Source organism: Aotus nancymaae, unplaced genomic scaffold, assembly GCF_030222135.1.
Source record: "Aotus nancymaae isolate 86718 unplaced genomic scaffold, 86718_ANA_hifiasm-v0.15.2.pri h1tg000028l, whole genome shotgun sequence".
NCBI lineage: Eukaryota > Metazoa > Chordata > Mammalia > Primates > Aotidae > Aotus > Aotus nancymaae.
Window position 1 is genome coordinate 8,258,924 of NW_026988441.1, and position 22,057 is coordinate 8,280,980.

The window sequence follows — 22,057 nt, forward strand, 5'->3', positions numbered from 1 at the left end:
TAACAAACAAGAGAAATCAGTGACATATTTACACAAGAAGAATGTACACACGCATACCCACACCCACACCACTTACAAAATGAACCTGGCCTAAGATGCTGCTTCCACTGTGAAAGGAAAACAAATTCAAAATTTAAGCAGACATGTTTCTGCTTTTTCAGTTTTGCTAGTAGTAAATCCTCTTTAATCTCTCTCTCTTTAAAGATCCCAACCACCCCAAGAAGAAGTCAAGACAAAATCACCTGAACGTTCAATCCATCCTTAAAACAAAATTCTAGCAAAATCATCTGGGATTTGGGAAGGGGAAAGCAATGAATGATTCATCCTCTTTCCCATATTTTCACTAAGGACTCTTAAGCCTTAGCATAGAAATTCAATCTTACTACTACAATTGTTATAAAGGCACTTTACCAGTATTAGTCATACTTCTTTCTGTTATATTTATAACCTGCATTCTAAGCCTCCTTCATCTCCTAAAACTCTCAAACCTACAACCTTGAGTAATGCCCGATTTCTAGAATCAAGTGTGTGAATCCTGTGCAGAAATCACTGTAATATTAATACAAACTGGCAATTTATGCTACAATTAAAAAATACAACAATTATGGCCCAGCACGGCAGCTCACGCTTGTAATCACAGCACTTTGGGAGGCTGAGGTGGGAGGATCATGAGTTCGAGTTCAAGACCAGCCTGATCAACATGGTGAAACTCTGTCTCTACAAAAATACAAAAATTAGCCGGGTGTGGTGGTGCGTGCCTGTAATCACAGCTGCTCGGGAGGCTGAAGCAGGAGAATCGCTTGAGCCTGGGAGGCAGAGGCTGAAGTGAGCCGAGATGACACCACTGCACTCCAGCCTGGGCAACAAAGTGAGACTCTGTCTCAAAACAAAAAACAAAAAAACCCCCACAACTATTAACAATGGTTATCCCTGGGAGGAAGACTTCAAGGAATACTTTAACTTTCCTTATATTTCAGCTAGTGAAAGCATTCAACAAATACACAAAGAGCACAGCCCTATGTCAGAATTAGGAGAAGTAGGAAAAAAAGAAAAGAAAAGAAATAACCTCCCTTAGGGAGCAGTTTAGATCTGCACTACTCTCTACTACTTCGGCCATTTAAGTTAAACTAATAATAATTATATAAAATTTTAAAATTTGGTTTCTTAGCCCCACTAGGTACACTTCAAGTAGCAACAACATGTGGCGGATGGCTACCACAATGAACAATGCAGAAAGTTCTATTAGACAGGGCTGATATAAATGCAGACCTGATGCTCATTCAGCCTTGCAAGCAGAGAGGAGGTATTTGACGTGAGCAGCATGAAGGCGAGCCCTCCGGGATGGATGACGACAACATACAGCACTGGCCTCCCTGCAGCATCGTGCCAGACCCCAAGGTATCTCCAAGGCTCTTTCCCCCAGTCAAAAGCAAAATACAAGGAGGCATCAGAGAAATGAAATGGGTGACGGGTTTTGATTATACTTTAACTAAGATAAGCTTAGATGAAAACACCCTAAAATGAAAAAAAATCACATTACAAAAATCTATTTCCAGCTGGGTGCAGTGGCACACACTTGTAGTCCCAGCTACTCAGGAGCCTGAGGCGGGAGGATTGCTTGAGCCAGGGAGTTCGAGTCCAGCCTTGACAACATAGCGAGAACTCATCTCTGATAAAATAAAAATTTTAAAAATTAAGATAAAAAAATCCAATTAGAACCTCACTAAAGGCCAGGTGTGGTGGCTCACGCCTGTAATCCCAGCACTTTGGGAGGCTGAGGTGGACAGATCACGAGTCCAGGAGTTTGAGACCAGCCTGGCCAGTATGGTAAAACCCTGTCTCTACTAAGAAAAAAAAAAAAAAATACAAAAATTAGCCAGGCATGGTGGCACACACCTGGAGTCCCAGCTATTCAGCAGGCTGAGGCAGAAGACTCACTTGAACCCAGGAGGCAGATATTACAGTGAGCCAAGATCGAGCCACTGCACTCTAGCCTGGGTGACAGAGCGAAATCCTGTCTCAAAAAGAAAGAAATTCGAGAACCTCACTAAAAATGTAGAGGGGAAAATGGAACTGGGATTAACTGGTAGATCATTCTGGAAATCTTTAACAAGTAAGATAACCTAGAGATCAAGAGGACAAATCAAATGTACTATGACCATCCAAATACCTTCCAGTGAGAGAAACATCTCCCAATGATCAAGGTTAGAATTTGAAATCACAGGCATTAACCCCACATTAATAAAAACAAGCAGGGCCAGAGAGAGAGGAGGGAGGTGGGGAGAAGAGAGAGCACACAAACCCGGCCTTGTACTTTCTAAGTGGTGGTAGTTTATTTTTCTATTCCTCTAACTCCTTCGCTTACATCACCTAGCATGTGGGGCCTTAGTTTCCTCATCTGAATAATGGGTACAAGGATAGTACCTACTTCATTGGGCTTTTATGTGGATTCCTTGAGTTAATACATGTAAAGTACATAAAACAGTGCCTGGCATATATATATAAAAAAAAACTAATGAAATATTGGCTATTATTTCAAGAGTCGCAAACTATCTCTGAGGAGCTAGTCTCACTTGTCCAAAAGTAAAATGATTTCCCTAAGGGTGAGCTTACAGGTGAAGGGGATGTTGTGTTGACTATCATATATAAGAAGTGGCCTTTCTTTTTTTTTTTTTTCCAAGATGGAGTCTCACTCTGTCGCCAAGCTGGAGTGCAGTGGCACGATCTCGGCTCACTGCAACCTCTGTCTCCTGGGTTCAAGCAATTCTCCTGAAGGGGCACTTTTGAAAAGTCCAATCCATCCCAAGCTGAAACACCTTCCAATCATGTCCTATGGGTTATTATTCATAATTCCCAAAGCCATGGAGACAGCTGAAAGAACCTCTGCAAGCTTTAGATATAGAACCCTGGGCTAGGCACAATGGCTCAAGCCTATCATCCCAACATGATAGGAAGTCAAGGCAGGAGGCTCATTTGAGGCCAGGAGTTTGAGACCAGCCTGCACAACATAGCAAGACCTTGTCTCTACTAAAAATTTTAAAAACTAGCAGGGCATGGTGGGTGCACACCTGTAGTCCCAACTGAGGCAGGAGGATCACTTGAGCCCACAAAGTTGAGGCTGCAGCAAGCCATGATCATGCCACTGCACTCTAGTCCTCAAACCTATAATCTTAGTACTTTGGGAGGCCTAATCGAGGGAAATGCTTGAGCCTGGGAGTTCAAGACCAGCCTGGGCAACATGGCAAAACCCCGTCTCTACAAAAAATACAAAAATTAGCCAGGCATGGTGGCACATGCCTGCAGTCCCAGCTACTAGGGAGGCTGAGATGGATCACTGGAGCCCAGGTGTTTGAGGCTGCAGTGAGCTGTGAGGATGCCACTGTAGGCCAGCCTATGTCAAAAGCCGGGGGCCGGGGGGGGGAAAGGAAGGACATCATCACTATTTTATAGATGAGAAAACTAAGGCCCTAAAAAGTTAAATAGCTGGCCTGTGGCAGTTTTCCTCAGTTTACGTTTAACATGAGAATTATAAGCATATACCTACATCTGTCCCTATAAGGCAGCTAGTGTCCTTGGGAAGGGGTTTCTTTTATTCTGAACTTAGATTCTTTTTGTTGTTGTTTCCCAGGCTGGAGTGTAGTTGACACAATCATAGCTTAATGCAGCCTCCAACTCCTGGACTCAAGTGATCCTCCTGCCTCAGCTTCCAAAAGTGTTAGGATTACACGTGTGAGCCACCATGCCCAGCCTAGATCCTACCTTTTATGAAATAATGGTGGAAATAATTTTTCTTTTTTAAATGCCCTCCTTGGCAAAACTAAAAACTAATAAAGTCATATAGGCAAACTATGTTTTTTTTTTTGAGATGGGAGTCTCACTGTGTCATCCAGGCTGGAGTGCAGGGAGTACAATCTCAGCTCACTGCACTTCCCCCAGGTTCAAGTGATTCTCCTGCCTCAGCCTCCTGAGTAGGCAGGATTACAGGTACGCAGCACCACACCTGGCTCAATTTTTGTATTTTAGCAGAGATGGAGTTTTACCATGTCGCCCAGGCTGGTCTCAAACTCCTGAGTTCAGGCAATCTGCCCACCTTGGCCTCCCAAGTGTTAGGATTACAGGCATGAGCCACCGCGCCTGGACAGTATACTATGTTTTATTGACATTCCTTTTATTGCACTTCAGATACTGTGGTTTTGTTTTTTTTTTTTTTAAATTGAAGGTCATTAGCAACCCTGGCTTGAACAAGTCTATCAGCACCATTTTTTCAACAGCATATGTGCTCACTTCATGTCTTGATGCCAAGTTTTGGTCATGCTTGCAATATTTCAAACTTTTCCATTATTATTCTGTTATGGAGATCTGTGACTAGTGATGTTTGCTCTTAATATTGCAATTGATTTTGGGCACCATAAACTGCACCAATATAAGATGGCAAGTTTAAAAAATTTTGTATGTGTCCTAACTGCTCCTCATCTCTGTCCCTATTCTCTGAGACACAGCCATGTTGAAGTTAGGCCAATTGGCTGGTGTGGTGGCTCACGCCTGTAATCCCAGCACTTTGGGAGGCCGAGGCAGGTGGATCACGAGGTCAAGAGATCGAGACCATCCTGGTCAACATGGTGAAACTCTGTCTCTACTAAAAATACAAAAAATTAGCTGGGCATGGTGGCGCATGCCTGTAATCCCAGCTACTCAGGAGGCTGAGGCAGGAGAATTGCCTGAACCCAGGAGGCGGAGGTTGCGGTGAGCCGAGATCGCGCCATTGCACTCCAGCCTGGGTAACAAGAGCGAAACTCCGTCTAAAAAAAAATAAAATAAAATAATAATAATAATAATAAAAGTGCTACTCTAGTGAACACAAGTGACAAGAAAGTGAAACAGCCTGCAGCCATAAAAAAGAATGAGTTCATGTCTTTTGCAGAAACATGGATGAAGTTGGAAGCCATCATTCTCAGCAAACTAACAAAGGAACAGAAAACCAAACACAGCATGTTCTCACTTATAAGTGGGAGTTGAACAATGAGAACACATGGACACAAGGAGGGGAACATCACACACTTAAAAGCATGATAGGCCAGGCGCGGTGGCTCACACCTATAATCCCAGGAGAATGGCTTGAACTCAGGAGGCAGAGGTTGTGGTGAGCCAAGATCGCACTACTGCACTCCATCCTGGGTGACAGAGTGAGGATCCCTTGAGTCCAGGAGTTCATGACCAACCTGGACAATGTGGCAAGACCCTATCTTTTTTAAAAAACCAAACCAAAACAAATTAGCCCAGCATGGCAGCCTATGCATGTAGTCTCAGCAACTTGGTAGGCTGAGGCAGGAGGATCCCTTGAGCCCAGGAGTTCAAAGTTAGAGTAAGCTATGATCACACCACTGCATTCCAGCCTGGGTGACAGAGCAGATCCCATCTCTTAAAAAAATAAAATAAAACAAAAATAGAAGATTCATGATTCATGAGAGAGGTCACAATATCAACATTAACAGGAATTTGGAAGAAGCTGATTCTAACCCTCATGGACAGCTTCGAGAAGTTCAAGACTTCACTGGAGGAAGTCACCACCGACGTGGTAGAAAGTGAACTAGAATTAGAAATGGAATTTGAAGATGAGACAGAATTGCTGTAATCTTATAAAAAAATGAATATATGAGGAATGGCTTTTTTTTGAGACAGAGTTTTGTTCTTGTTGCCCAGGCTGGAGTACAATGGTGCTATCTCAGCTCACTGCAACTTCCACCTACCAGGTTCAAGAGATTCGCCTGCCTCAGCCTCTCGAGTAGCTGGGATTACATGCATGCGCCACCACACTCAGCTAATTTTTTATTTTTAGTAGAGATGGGGTTTCTCCATGTTGGCCAGGCTGATCTCCAACTCCCGACCTCAGGTGATCTGCCCGCCTCAGCCTCCCAAGTGTTGGGATTACAGGCGTGAGTCACGCGCCTGGACAGGAATTGCTTCTCATTGGTGAGCAAAGAAAGTTATTTTTTTTTGAGACAGGGTCTCACCCCATCACCCAGCCTGGAGTGCAGTGCTGCTGTCTCAGCTCACTGCAACCTCTGCCTCCAGGGTTCAAGCAATTCTTGTGCCTCAACCTCCCAAGTATCTGGGATTACAGGCATGCACCACCATGCCCGGCTAATGTTTGTATTATTAGTAGAGATGGGGTTTAGCCATGTTGGCCTTGAACTCCTGACTTCAAGTGATTTGTCCACCTCGGTCTCCCAAAGTGCTGGAGTCACAGGCATTGGGCACTGTGCCCAGCGGTTTTTTTTTGAGACACAGTCTAGCTCTGCCACCCAGGCTGGAAGTGCAATGGTACAATCTCAGCTCACTGCAACCTCCATTTCCTGGGTTCAAGTGATTCTTCTGCCTCAGCCTCCTGAGTAGATGGACTACAGGCACTCGCCACCATGCCCGGCTACTTTTTGTATTTTTAGTAGAGATGGTTTCTCCATGTTGACCAGGTTGGTCTCAAACTACTGACCTCAGGTGATCTGCCTGCCTTGGCCTCCCAAAGTGCTGGGATTACAGGAGTGAGCCACTGTGCCCAGTCTGCCCAGCAATTTTTAAAGATAGAATCTACTCCTGGTGAGGATGCTGTGAACACTACAGAAATGACAACAAAGGATTCAGAGTACGGCATAGCTTAGCTGATAAAGTAGCATCAGGGTTTGGGAGGCTTGATTCTAATTTTGAAAGAAGTCCTACTATGGATAAAATGCTATCAAACACATTCCATGCTACAGAGAAATCTTTCATGAAAAAAAGAATCAATGAATGTGGCAAACTTCGTTGTTGTCTTAACAAATTGCCACAGCCAGCCCAACCTTCAGAAACCACCACCCTGATGAGTCCGAAACCATCAGCATCAAGGCAGGATCATCCACCAGCAAAAGGTTATGACTCACCGAAGGCTCAGATGATCACTAGCATTTTTTAAGCAAGAACATATTTTTACAGGAGGCTGAGGCCAGAGAACCACCTGAGCCCAGGAGGCTGAGGCTTCAGTGAGCCATGACCACACCACTGCACTCCAGGCTGGGTGACAGAATAAAGAAGACCTCCTCTCAAAAAAAAAAAAAAAAAGGAGTGGGGGAACTGGGCATGGTGGCTCACGCCTATAAACCCAGCACTTTGGGAGGCTGAGGTGGGCGGATCACTTGGCTAGGAGTGTGAGACCACCCTGGCCAGCATAGCGAAACTCCAGCTCTGTGAAAACAGAAAAAGTTTCCTTCTTGTTGACCAGGCTGGAGTGCACGGCTCACCGCAACCTCTGCCTCCCGGGTTCAAGCGATTCTCCTGCCTCAGCCTCCTGAGCAACTGGGATTACAGGCATGTGCCATCAAGTCTGGCTAATTTTTGTTTGTTTGTTTTTGAGATGGCGTCTCGCTCTATTGCCACTGGAGTGCAGTGGTGTGATCTCAGCTCACGGCAACCTCCGCCTCTCAGGTTTAAGTGATTCTCCTGTCTCAGTGTCCTGAGTAGCTGGGACAACAGCCATGTGCCACCATGCCCAGCTAATTTTTGTATTTTTAGTAGAGACAGGGTTTCACCATGTTGGCTAGGATGGTCTCAATCTCTTGACCTCATGATCTGCCCATCTCGGCCTCTCAAAGTGCTGGGATTACAGGCATGAGTCACTGAGCCCGGCCAAAACGTAGCTTTTATATGCACTGGGAAACCAAAAAATTTGTGTGACTGGCTTATTGCCTTATCTGCTTTATTGCAGTAGTCTGGAACTAATCCCACACCATCTCTGAGTTATGTTTAGCTGGTCTATTAAAGCCAAATCTGGCCAGGTGCAGCTGCTCATACCTGTAATTCCAGTGCTTTTGGAGGCTGAAAAGGGAGGCTTGAGTCTAGGAGTTCAAGACCAGCATGGCAACACAGCAAGTCCTGTCTCTACAAAAAATTAAAAAATTTTTAAAATCAGCTAAGCATGGTGGCACATGTACACCTGTGGTCCCAGCTAACTACTCAGAAGCTGAGGCAAGATGACTGTTTAAGCCTGTGAGGTAAGGTTACAGTAAGGTGTGATCGTGCCACTGCACTCCATGGACCGTGGGTGAGACCCTGTCTCAAAAATAAAAAAAGTTTTAAAAAGTCAGGTCCAGATAGCAGGGCACTAATAATGACATATACTAAGCATATTAACTAGCACAGTGACCCTGCGGGTAAAAACTACTATATTCTCCTTTTTAACAGACAAGGTGCCTAAGGCACCAAGAGTTTAAAGGGCCTTGTCAGAGGGTGTAGAGCAGGTAAGAGGTGGGACTGGGACCCAGGCCATGTATCGTGATGAGAAAAAAAGAGTACCTCAACAAATGTGGACAACTGCTATTTAGCCTACGACCTGCTATTTAGCCTTATGACCTGGTGCTAACATTTACCTGTACGAGACACTTTCTGATAAGACCTTCAAACTATGTGCTACCTAGGGGCAAATTACAAGTTTTACAAAGACCAAGAGATAACAAATCGATAGCATGTGCTGCTCCACTGATCCAAAATTTCATCATGCCGCCTGTGCAGCCCTCAAACATGCTTGCTTACCTAAACATTTTAATTACCTAATTGTTCTCTTTCATTCTCCCAGCAAACTAAAAGGTTACCAACTTTAAAGCTATGTTAACCCTTGGCAGTTAGTTCTCAAAAAATAAAAATAAGGACTGTGGCAAGCAGAAAGGGTATTTAAGCCCATTTTATAGACAAAATAACTCAAAATAAGAATAAATGACTCATCCTAAGTCACAAAGTTGGTAAGATGCAAATGAAAACTAACAACAGAAAAGTTTCTTTCCTCTACACAGCATGAGGAATCCCAAGAATCTAAAGACTGAAAGATGAGAGACTTCATCTTTTCTAGGGCTGTCTCATTCAGAAACTCATACTTTTATTCAACCAAGATTGAGCTCATATTGACCTGTCAGGTCATGTTCTAGGTGATGTCACAAAACAAATGGAGGAAGAAAAGACAAAAATTTCACAGAGCATCCAAAGCGCTTTATTTTGCAATTTCTTCCTGATGCCTGAACGTCAACCTCCTTGCAGTGAAGGTCTGTTACTCTCCCCAAAAATAGAAAGAATGATCAGCAAGCAAATATTTAATAGATATATGTGTAGACATCTTGTTAAATAACAACAAAACCAAATGGGGTAAACTTGAAAATCATTGCATATTCAAGACAAAAGGGCCGAGAGTGGTGGCTCACAACTGTATCCCAGCACTTTGGGATACAAGGCAGGCGGATCATGAGGTCAGGAGTTCAAGACCAGCCTGGCCAATACAGTGAAACCCCATCTCTACTAAAAATACAAAAATTAGATAGGCATGGTGGCAGGCACCTGTAATCCCAGCTACTCAGGAGGCTGAGGCAGGAGAATCGCTTGAACCCGGGAGGCGGAGGTTGTGGTGAGCTGAGATCGTGCCACTGCACTCTAGCCTGGGCGACAGAGTGAGACTCCAACTCAAAACAAACAAACACAAAAAAAGACAAAACACGAGCTTGGATTGCTTTCTTTAAAAGTTCTTCTCATAATAAGATGAAATCTGTCTTCCTAGTCAATGCATTCTTGCACTGAAATGCTTAGTCACACATAATTCTTTAAGATAAGATCAAGGAAAAATAATCAGGCCACTGGCCTTCTAAATTTTTTACTTTCTGCTAAAGAAACAGAGTGTTCCTTGTGTTACCTGTAAGGGAAGAACTGCTTTTGTTTTATAAACGGCATACAAGTCCTGAGGAGGAGGAGGCATATTTTGTGCACTCTAAACCTCGTAGACACCCAGATGTCTCCCTCCATCCTCTGGAACTACAAAGATTTAGTTTCTTCTCTCTTCTGCTTACTAGACTTACTGCTAAATTATTTAAATGTTTAAATAAAACTAATTCAAAACAGGACTTCAAAATAGAAGTTTGGGAACAAAATTTAATAGTTTAAATATTAAATAAATTTTAACCTTATTAAAATGTTTTTGGCCCATAAGAGGGAACACATAACCAATTTCATAGCCATTCCTGACTTTGACCAAAGGATCCTTTCTCTTTCTCTTTTTTTTTTTTTTGAGATGGAGTCTTGCTGTGTTGCCCAGGCTGGAGTGCAGTGGCGCAATCTCAGCTCAATGCAATTTCTGCATCCCAGGTTCAAGCAATTCTCCTGCTTTAGCCTCCCAAGTAGCTGGGATTACAGGCACCTGCCACCACGCCTGGCTTTTTTTTTTTTTTTTTTTGTATTTTTAGTAGAGACAGGGTTTCACCATGTTGGCTAGGCTAGTTTTGAACTCCTCACCTCAAATGATCCGCCGACCTCAGCTCCACAACAGGTGTGAGCCACCGTGCCCGGCCCACTCCTTTCTCTTAAAACAAGCACACCTCAGGGGCTAGTGGGGAACTTTGTTCACAGAGAACCGTGGGTTCAGCTCTATCTACTGACCATGCAGTAGACTTGAATTCTCTTCATCTCTGGGCTGAGATCACACTGTGGGAAAGCGTTCTGGAAAGTGTAAAGTCAGCCAGAGAAGGCAGTAGAGAGCAGAGACTCCAGGCCAGACTGCTTTGGATATCGACAAGCCATGTGGCCTCGGTCAAGTCCCCTCTCTGGAACCTCAGTTCTGCATCTAGAAGGTAAGATACCAACTACCCCAGAGGGTTATTTTGAGGACAGTATAAGGTAACATTTTGTAGTCTTCTGGTATGTAACAAACTGATCACTGTTAGTACTTGGTAATATTATTAGTAATTAATTTGATTGCTCTCTAAGAAAGGGTGAATGCCTTACCTTCAAAGGTACTAGAATCCAACAGATGTTACCATGACTAATTTCTTGCTTTTCGGCTCAATTTTTCCTTCATTTGTTTATACCACACTATGAAAAAAAATCTTGTTTAATCTTTTCTTCCCCTGAATCAGAAATAGTAAGATCATTGTAAAAAGCTTGGGAAAATTCAAAAAAGTTATAATCACCCATAATCCTACAACACAGAGTTAAGTAACAACACTTCAGCATATTTCTTCCACTTTTGCACATATATTTTAAAATAACTGGCCTTATGCTGTTTATAGTTCTACATCCTACTTTTTCCCATATTTATTTCGTGTGCACTTTCCCATGTCAAGCATTCTCAAAAACATACTTTTTTAAATGGCTCCATAACCTTTACATAAAGCAAACCATTCCCCTAAGGTAAAAACATTTAGATTGTTTCGCTTTTTTTTCTTTAATTTATAAGCGGCCCTCCATCTCTATTTCTGGGTCCCTATAGATTCTTTTTATTTTTATTTTTTTTGAGACAGAGTCTTACTCTGTTGCCCAGACTGGAATGTAGTGGCATGATCAGATCTCTCACTACAACCTCCGCCTTCCGGGTTCAAGTGATTGTCCTGCCTCAGCCTCTCAGGTAACTGGGATTACAGGCACCAGCCACCACACCCGGCTAATTTTTCTATTTTTGGTAGAGGCGTAGTTTCATCATGTTGGCCAGGCTGATCTCGAACAACTGACCTCAGGTGATCCACCCACCTAGGCCTCTCAAAGGGCTGGGATTACAGGAATGAGCCACAGCCCCCAGCCACCATAGATTCTTATAAGTAGATCAAGGGTTCTATGTGTCTTAAAACATTGCTGGGCAGGTATAGTGGCTCACGCGAGTAATCTCAGCACTTTGGGAGGCCAAGGCAGGTGGATCACATGTGGTGAGTAGTTCGAGACCAGCCTGGCCAACATATTGAAACCACATCTCTACTAAAAATACAAAAATTAGCTGGGCATGGTGGCACGCATTAGTAATCCCAGCTACTCGGGAGGCTGAGGCAGAATTGCTTGAACCTGGGAGGCAGAGGTTGCAGTGAGCTGAGATCATGTCACTACACTTCAGCCTGGGTGACCAAGTGAGACTCCATCTCAAAAAACAAGCAAACAAAACACTGCCAAACTACTTTCCAGAAAGTTCACACCAGTTTACCGGCCTGATGGCAGTTTCAATACCAGTCCCATTTCACTCTCACCAACAGTGACCACTATGTTTTTTTAATTTCCAGCAAACAGAGACCAAAATAATCTGGAATTACAAAACAAGTAGAAAAGATCTGTTGTTAAAAGAATGCTATCACACTTGTGATAATTTATACAATGAAATCACTGTTATCCCATTCTTTATCAGGTATGTGACCTTGCCCAGACAGGTAAAGTTGGAAATATCCTAGATGGGCTGGGCTTGGTGTCTCACACCTGTAATCCCAACATTTTGGGAGGCCAAGGTGGGTGGATCACCTGAGGCCAGGAGTTTGAGACCAGCCTGATCCAACATAGTGAAACTCTGTCTCTACTAAAAATACAAAAATAGCCGGTTATGGTGGCGGGCGCCCGTAATCCCCCCTACTCGGGAGCCTGAGGTGGGAGAATCACTTGAACCCAGGAGGTGGAGGTTGCAGTGAGCCGAGATTGCACCACTGCATACCAGCCTGGGCGACAGAGTGAGACTCCATCTCAAAGAAAAAAAAAGAAATACCCTGCATGTTCACATTTATATATTAAACATAAAGTAATAATTGAAGTGCCGTATATAGAGACTCTCAAATAATTTTCAGTACAGTAAGAACTACGTAGGAAAGGGAATTATGCCCCTTCACATGAAAAAGGGGCTGAACAACGTGCAAAAAATTTAGAAATGTACATTAAGATTTATGTACTTTTCTACATGTAGATTATACCTTAATTTTTTTTTTTTTTTTTTTGAGACGGAGTTTCGCTCTTGTTACCCAGGCTGGAGTGCAATGGCGTGATCTCGGCTCACCACAACCTCCGCCTTCTGGGTTCAGGCAATTCTCCTGCCTCAGCCTCCTGAGTAGCTGGGATTACAGGCACGCGCCACCATGCCCGCTAATTTTTTGTATTTTTAGTGGAGACGGGGTTTCACCATGTTGACCAGGATGGTCTCGATCTCTTGACCTCGTGATCCATCCGCCTTGGCCTCCCAAAGTGCTGGGATTACAGGCGTGAGCCACTGCGCCCGGCCCTATACCTTGATTTTCTAAGAAAAAACTTAAAAGAGGATTTGTACGGAAGAAAATATATACACCTTGTATATACATAAGACCAAATCACAACTGCTTTAGCTAATGCTGCTATTTTTTAAGCCTTTGTGGTTATTGAGTGACTACTACTAGGTACGTGCCAACAGCCAAGACCCACTTCACAGCAGTCAGGAGTCTTTTTTTCCTCATTTATCAAAGATTTTATCTACATTCCTCAACTGACTGACCAATCAAAGGAATAAATTTCTTCTATGCTGGCAGCATTAAAAAAACTACACAGTGATTTCAGGCCATTAAAAAGGTTACATGAAAGCAGCGTCCACCAGCCTCTAACCTACAAAGTTAACAGGCATTTTTGAAAAATAAGGACCTAGTGATACATTTTATCACCAATCATTTAGGTATGCTATTCCCAGTGAAATAATTCCCTTGAAGTGAAAGCTACTCTAGCAGAAGATGCAGATTTCAAGAATCTAATAATCTTGTATTAATGCAGTGCTGACTTTCATTTGTACACAATCAATTTGTTACTGAACAAAGAACTCTTTTTAATTGCCCATAGCAATTAATGGTAATCATTTTCCTTTGTCTCATTGCTAAGTAGTGCAGGCTGCAAAAGATAAAGTCACAATTTTGACCTTTCTTTTAAATGAAAATGGGGAATAAGTACAATGAAATTATACACACACACACACACACACACACACAATGCAAATATATATATAGATGTACACACATATATACACACACGTATATATAATTTTTTTTTTTTTTTGAGACAAGGTCTTACTCCATCACCCAGGCAGGACTGCAGCGGCGCAATCATGGCTCACTGGAGCCTTAACGTCTGGGGGTTAGTTGTTTAGATGATCTGTCCACCTTGGCCTCCCAAAGATTACAAGGCATGAGCCACCATTCCTGGCCAAGGATATATATATATACCTCAGGAGTCTATTAGATGTAACTAACCAGCATACTTTTACACTAACTTTTTTTTTTAATGCAAAAAGTTACTAAAATAAAGTATCATGGCCAGCATGGTGGTCACACCTGTAATCCCAGCACTTTGGGAGGCCAAGGTGGGTGGATCACATGAGGTCGGGAGTTTGAGATCAGCCTGGCCAACATGGTGAAACTCCATCTCTACTAAAAATACAAAAAACTAGCCAGGTGTGGTGGTGGTGCCTGTAATCCCAGCTACTTGGGAGGCTGAGGCAAGAGAATCACTTAAACCTGGGAGATGGAGGTTGCAGTGAGCTGAGATTGCGCCACTGCACTCCAGCCTGAGTGACACAGCAAGACTACATCTCAAAAAAAAAAAAAAAAAAGTATCATAGTGAGCGCCACATAAATAACTCAAGAGGAAAAATGTATTTCTATCTGTATATTTTTTTAAAAAATTAAATTGTAAACTGACAAATTGTAGTTGTATATATTCTATCTATATATTTTTAGTTGCCTAAAGAAAATCTCTCAATTTGTAGCTACCCAAATACTTTTCTACTTGCTGAAAAAAATGTAGATTTAAGGAGTCATTACATGACCAAACATCTCTATCTTCTTCCTGTTAGACTAGTTTACTTACACCTAGTTTTGTTACACCTGTGTTTGAATCCAGGTCAGAAATAAAATGCTTAACTTTTCCAAAATGCTGGCTAAAAGGCAAGCCAGTACTTGTGGCATAGATTCTTTTCAAAATACTGTGATATGGAACCTACTGTGCTCAAATCTCTGAGTATGAAAATCTTCAAGACTATTAATACAGGACTGTGTCCCAAGAAGCCAGACATTCATCAGAATAGTCTATTCAACATGTACTTCCCCCTTCACCCTATACAGTTAATTGTTTACAACTGACTAGAAATTCCTTAAGGTGATGAACTATGCTTATTCTTATACTGAGAGAGGCAATGCAGCCAATTAAACACAAATTTTGAAATCGGACAGATCTGGATTCATAACACTGCCTTACTACTTATTAACTGTGTCATCATAATCAAGAAGTATGCAGATTAAAGGCTGACCAGGCCCAGGTGTGGTGGCTTACGCCTGCAATCCTAGCACTTTGGGAGGCCAAGGCAGGTGGATCACCTGAGGTCAGGAGTTCAAGACCAGCCTGGCCAACATGGCGAAACCCTGTCTCTACTAAAAATATAAAAATTAGATGGGCATGGTGGGCATGTGCCTGTAATCCCAGCTACTCAGGAGGCTGAGGCACGAGAATTGCTAGAACCCAGGAGGTGTAGGTTGCAGTGAGATGAGATTGCACCACTGTACTCCAGCCTGGGTGACAGAGCCAGACTCTGTCTTGGGGAAAAATAAATAAATAAATAAATAAATAAATAAATTTTAAAAAAAGGCTGACCAGGAAAGCATGCCCTCTAAGCGTTTAAAGCCTGCAAATGGTCATTACAGTTGGTACACAGATGTCAAAAAGAAAAAAAAAAGACTTTGGCACCTGCTTATCTTCTATCAACATGAATATAACGGGGGCCTACCAAGTACAAGGTACTTTGCTAGGTGTGGTGGGAAATCAAAGATAGTATGAGAGACTCGTCATCCTCAGGAGTTTACTATCTAGAGAGAGATGACAATCAAGTATTAGCCTCAAAATAAGGCCGAATGGGAACCAACCAGTATACTCCCTTCATTTTTCAAATGAAGGAACTGCAGTCCAGAGAAATGAAAATGATTTGGCTAGTCACACAGCTAGTAAATGGCAGGGCTAGGGCTAGGACCCAGGTTTCTTCAATGTTCTTTACATCACAGGAAGCTGCCTCTCAACTGTTCAAATTCAATCACTAATTTACCACAGCGGCCAGGACAAGGACATCTTCCAAGTAAGAATGCAGAGATATTAGGAGAGCAAAAGAGGCAGGAAATACCTACAGATATAGAATACAACAGTGACAACTGCTGCAAAGTGCATAAAAAGAAAATGTTCGTTTCAATAAAGGAAGATGAGAGAGATAGTCTGGCTATTTTCAACTGAAATAAATCTTACTTTCCTGTAATGCTGCTTCATGGCTGAAAGTATCTGGTTCTCTGCTAAAATATCAACTTCATAGGATTTATCTATAGCAGGGAAGCAAATAAATGAAAATTGGATTGACAGATGCCAAAAGTTATCTTCAAGAATTCTTCAAAGATGAAGCCTGATAAAGCGTTGTATGAAAAGTTAAATAGAAATAAACTTTCGGGAAGATGAACATGAATTATTTGTTTGCATTTCTTAATACCAGCAATACAAGTGCTATTCAGACCATTGCTATTTGAAAGCCTAGGTCAACAATGACTCAGCTTGAAAAATTCCATATTGTTTTTAAAAGAGGCATATGGTTTTAGCCATGCAGCTAATATAATCTGGATAACCCCATCCCCCTAAATTATAAAGTAATTTCCATGTGAATGCTTGAAAAACAGGTAGTGTTTATTTTATATCTGAAAAAGTATACAACAAGGGTAATTCAGTTCATATTACTGCATCTCCCAGGGAAAGAGCCCCCTACCCAGACTCTGGGTTACAGGACTTGATGACAGGCAGTCAGGGGTTGGCAGGTGAGGGAGGAAATCAAAGAGCAGCAGCAACAGAAGTTTAGTCCTAAGCCCCAGCTCTAACTTGGTAAGTGACTCAGAACAACAAGCATCTACAATCAGACCTGGACAGCACATCAGACTTCAGAGTAGGAAGATCAAGTCCAGAGAGTTAAAGCAATTTGTTCAAGATTCCAACTAATTAGAACAAGGGCTAGATCAGAAGGCAGGTCCCTGCCCTTATATAAGTCTAGCACTTTGCTGTGGCAGGAAGCCTGTCACAATGCCCTACACCAGCCTTCCATTTCTCCATCTGTAAATGAGGAGGCTGGACTAGGCACTGATTTTCACACTGAGTTCCAATGAACCAAGGCATCAAAGGAGGTACTTCTGCTAGTCACCTTCTCTCTTCACACAAAGAATCTCAATATAACCTATTTCATATATCATGAAAAAGAAATTTTACCAAGTGGACTACATGGATACTGCTGTGACAAATAATAAGAAAATTTTTTAAAAAGTGAAAAACAGGCCAGGCACAGTGGTTCACACCTGTAAGCTCAGCACTTTGGGAGGCAGAGGCGGGTGGATCACTTGAGATCAGGAGTTCAAGACCAGCCTGGCCAACATTGTGAAACCACATCTCTATTAAAAATACAAAAATTAGGTTGGAGTGGTGACACATGCCTGTAATCCCAGGTACTCAGGAGACTGAGGGAGAATTGCTTGAACCTGGGAGGCGGAGGTTGAGATCACGCCACTGCACTCCAACCTGGGCAACGAGAGAGAAACTCCATCTCAAAAAAACAAAAAAGCCACGATGACTGTGTAAATCAAGACACTGTTTAGACTGCCAGGTGGTGACTGACAATAGTCATAGCTGATTACAGGAAGACCCTGATGGGGTCTCTCAGGAGACCACAGTGGACCAAAGATGGGAAGCAGACCAGACTAGATGGAGAAGAATCACCACTCCCACCTTTTCAATCTCCAGCTATAGTGACCTGCCGCATCACCTCCTCACATGCAGACTCACCAAACATCTATTAGGCTATAGTGTACTGTCACCTGTGCAGCCCTCACCCCCTGCCAGGCTGTGTCCTTTGCCAAAAGTCACCATCGGGTCCATGGATCTGCCCATGAATCTGCACATAGACAACTTCTTCCAACTTCTTATCTGGATTAAGAAGAATGAATATTTTCTGATTTGTCATTGTCCTAAATGCGTCGACCTTCATCATGCCAAGGAAAATGGGGGGCAAATAAAAGGGCGGGGGGTGGGGGGGAAGACATGGCCAAAAAAAGGTTAGTTGAAAACAAGATGATGGAAGTGAGGAACTTTGATCAGATCAGTTTCTAAAAGTCTTTACAAAGATTTTCTAGGCAGAGCAAGAGCCCTTGAAAACATGTTACTACGTTGAAAGCAGTTGTCTACCGCCATCTCCTGCTCCAGCCCCCCACTCCAAATGGCACATTAACTGTGCCAGAAGGCCAAGGATACCACCTCACACTTCTGCAGCATCCAATCCATCATGAAAGCAAATGTCAACGCTGGGGCTGGGGCCTCTGCTAACCTCAGAGAAATCTGACAGTCTTTAAGAACATCAGTTACCAGTTTATGTAGAAAAATCAGCTCTTTATTCTGTCTCCTTTCTCCCCTATTATGTAAACTTAGGCTTTGGGCATGTAGGACCTTTTTATGCTGCCAATGATATTAAAACTCCGGGACCCACATTTAAGCAGTACTGCATACATCATTGTTTTTATTCTTAATTATCCGTCACTTCCACATTAAGAATAAAAAACAACTATTGATATCAACATGGGTAACACAAGCTCTAAGATAAATTCAGAGAATTAATCATGATACACAAGGCTAGAGATTCACCAATGAAAATGAACCAAAATCTTTAAGTCAATAATGGTGAAAGCCCATGCTATACACAGATCATTAAAATTACCAGATTCTGTCAGAAACATTTTAAAAAGTTCAAGGAGCCACAGAGATCTACTATCAGCCCTCTTCACTGTCTCATATACAAATGCCCTAGCATCTGATGAGTGAATGGTCCAACTCTGTATATGACAGTGAATGCTTTTTATTTCAAATGTGTCCACACAGAATCATTTCTAAGTAAGTGCTAAAATAAACAAAGTTTGATCATAGCTCAGTTAAGAAAGTCCTTCCAGTAAATGCTCCTTCACAGCTGGATGGGTACTTTAATACACAATTGCCCCAGGCCACGGCAGGGGAAAAATCAGGCTTTTGATTTACTTAAGAAATAAAATAAATAAACCTAGAACATACAAAAGATCCCCTCTCCCAAGTTAAGGAAGAAAATGGTTAGATGAATTTTCTGTAAAAACCACCTCTACCCCTGAATGAACTTCCTACATGAGCCGGGCTTTTTTGAGTGACCTGAATGAACTTCCTAAACCCCAGCCCAACCATATAGTCACTAAAGAAAATAGCTCAGGAATAGTAGCTAAGACAAATTTCTCAGATAGTAAGACTAAAAATCCAATCACATCCGCCAGTTCCTGGCACCCCTTTCTAACTCTACCAAATCAGGTCACTCAAAAAGCTTAAGGAATGTCAGGGCCCACCCACACACCCCTTGTACACCAATAAGCCCCAGAATCTAGCACGGATCTGCCCAGAGGCACACAGCTCCTGTGGCAGGGAGTGTCTGCAATCCCAGAGGGCAGAAATCTGAGTGACACTTGGCACTCTCTCTTTCAACAAACAACCGCAAAGGGCTTTCCAAACCCAAGCCCTCACCATTTTGAAGACCAGGAAGCTGGAGCCTTCCCAGGGGCAGAGGTGGAAAAGAAAGAAGCCCACCTTCCCATCCCCTCCCCCAAGGCCACACTGCAAACCAGAGGCCATTAGGGAAGGCAAGTGGCTTCCCCCTAGGTCCAAGTGTGGCCATAGCCCCTGGCGGGATCTGGAGAATTTGAGAACTGGCATACTAGCATTTCCCCAGCAAAGGAAAAACAAAATGACTTGTTAGCTGGTAAGAAAAAATAAAAAATAAAAAAGTACACTCCTAGGGGTGCTGGCTTGGAGGTGGAAGGGGAGAGAAGGTACTCGATGCAATGGCTCAGAGAAGGAAAGAGGGAAAGTGAGAAAGAGAAGAAAGATCTGTGAGCAGCTGCATTCCCCTTTTCCAAAGGACACAAAGCTGCAAAGCCCAGAGAACGGAAGGGGGAGAGCAAACAGAGCAGAGGAAGGAAAATGGGGCAATGGAAAGAGAGCTACCTCCCTCCACATTACTAACCTTGGTAGAAGTGGGAGAAATGGGGGAGACACTCCCAGACTCCAGAGAGCAGTAACAATCAACCAACCCCCACCTATTTACCCAGATCTCCCAGGATCCCTGGGGATAGAACCCTCAGGGTTAGGGTGCAGAGAGAGAATCTGCAGTCTCAGAGCTTGGAGAACCTAAGGCCCAATCTAGCCCCTTGGGCTCTGCAGCGGAGGGATGGAGAACAGAGAAAGACAAGCCTGAAAGGGGAAGTGCTCAATGGGGAATGGGTGGGCCCCGGGTGGTGAGCTGCGAGAAGCAGGTCTGATAGGAGCTACACGGGAAGAGGAGCCTGGCAGGATACAAGGGGAAAGAAAAAAAAGGTGAGGAAGGTAACAAGTCAAGGAGGAACAGAATTGGAAAAGGGACATCAAAGGGGAGTGAGAATCTATCACAGAGCTGAGGCAGCTCCAAAAGGGCGGTAGAGGGGGGATACATAGGAAAGGATGATTAAGAAGACATCTTAATGTCAGAATTAGAGTAAGAACTCCAAGAAGAGGCAGGGCAGTGGGGGGTGGGCAAATAAAGCAGACAGTGAAGGGTGAGGGCTGAATCAAAATGGTGGGGGGAAGAGAATGCCATGTGGAAAACTCAGAGTCGGGAGGGAACAGAGGGGGGGCACGGTGACAAGAATGCCAGTCTTAAAGGACCGCTCCGAGATCGAACGGCAATACAGAAGTGAAAAACGGGTCTAAAAATGTGCGGGCAAGTGGACAGCTCCGAAAGGGGCAGAGCTGGGGAGGCAAACACTAAATAAAGAGGATGGAGCAGAATTTTTTAACAAATAAGAGGAGAAAGTGCAGGTGCAAAAAGGATGGGGGTGAGTGGGTAGGCAGGTCTGTGAGATGCAGAACGGGAAGGAGAGTTAACAGGGGTACAGTGAGATTAAAGGGTACGTCTAAGGGCCAAAACGGGGAGGAGAGGACTTGGAGCAAAGAGGGGACAGGAAGCAGTTTTTAGGCAGAGAACTGAAGGAGAGACAGGCCAAAGAAATGAGTAGAAAATGAATGCAGTAGCTCAGAGGAGTGCCAAAAAGGAGGTGGGGAGGAGAGGAAACCTCCGAGAGAACACTGGGGCTGAAACTGAAGGCAGACTGAGTTAGGGAGAGATCAGTTAAGTGAATGGCAGAAATGGGAGACCTGCAGAGTTAGAGAAGGGCGAGGAGGCTGCTCCCCAGGAAGGCAAAGTCAGAAAGCAAGCAGGCGAGGGGAACGCAGCAAGATCTGAGGTCCGGCAAGGGGCAGAGCTGAGAGGCAGAAAGGTCTGGAAGAGAGGAAAGGGTCTGAATGGCAAACGGGAGCAAGAGCTGAGAAGTGGAGGCGGCAAGCACGGTGCAGCCAAGTCCGAGGGGATCCAGGGAATGAACTGGGGCACGGAAGGGTCCGAAAGGCAGCCGAGGGGCATTCCGGGGTGCAGCACGCTGAGAGGGCAGAGACAGAAATGGGAGCAGTAGGGCCCAAGAGGGAACGGGATTAAGTCCAAGGGGAAGACCTGGGGCAGCAGTGCTTAGCCGAACAGTAGTCTCCGATGGATCTCCAAAGGGTTAGAACCGCAGGTCCTAAAGGGACAGCTCCCAAGGTACAACAGATTCTGAGACAGTAATAATAGCATAGCAGGTAGGTCAAAGAAGGGGCCGAGGACAGATGTGAAGGGTGTTGAGAACAGAATCGAGAAGAAGCAGAAGGGTCAAGGATCTCGAAAGTGGGAGCCACAATTAAGGGATGCAGAATGGTCAGTGAGAAGGTGGGTGCCAGTGCAGAGCCCGGGAAGAGCGAAGGGCATCACGGAGGGGCGGAAAAGGGAAGGGGGGCGCAGAATTGGGAGCCGGTTGGCTTTAGTCGGGGAGGCTGCGAGGCAGACACCGAGATCCCAACGGGTCGGGGGTGGGGGCGGCGGCGGGGACAGCAAGGCTAGGCGGGCAAGGGCAAGTCCAAAGGGCAGGAGGGCCCCACGGGCCGGGCCGACGCGCGAAGCGTCCGGGACCGCGGGGCCCGGGGGACTGGGGGGCCGCTCCTCCCCTCCCCCTCCAGCTCCTCCATTGTTCGCGGGCTCCGGGCCCCGCCGTCCCCGCCTCCCCCTGGACCCCGCAGCGGGGCGGCGCCCGGCCTCGCCGCCCGGGGCCCGCGAGCTCGCGCACTCACCAGCTGGGCGCCCTCAGCGCGGCCCCGGCCTCAA

General features: G+C 44.2%; 1 protein-coding gene across 1 annotated transcript in view; it reads right to left on the bottom strand.

Annotated features, from left to right (window-relative positions):
* ARHGAP35 (Rho GTPase activating protein 35) overlaps positions 1-22,057 on the bottom strand; it is a 137,644-nt gene extending 115,587 nt beyond the window's left edge. Inside the window, exon 1 of the mRNA XM_021668552.2 lies at positions 22,024-22,057. The gene's annotated coding sequence lies outside the window, so the exon portion shown is untranslated. The remainder of the gene's footprint in view (positions 1-22,023) is intronic.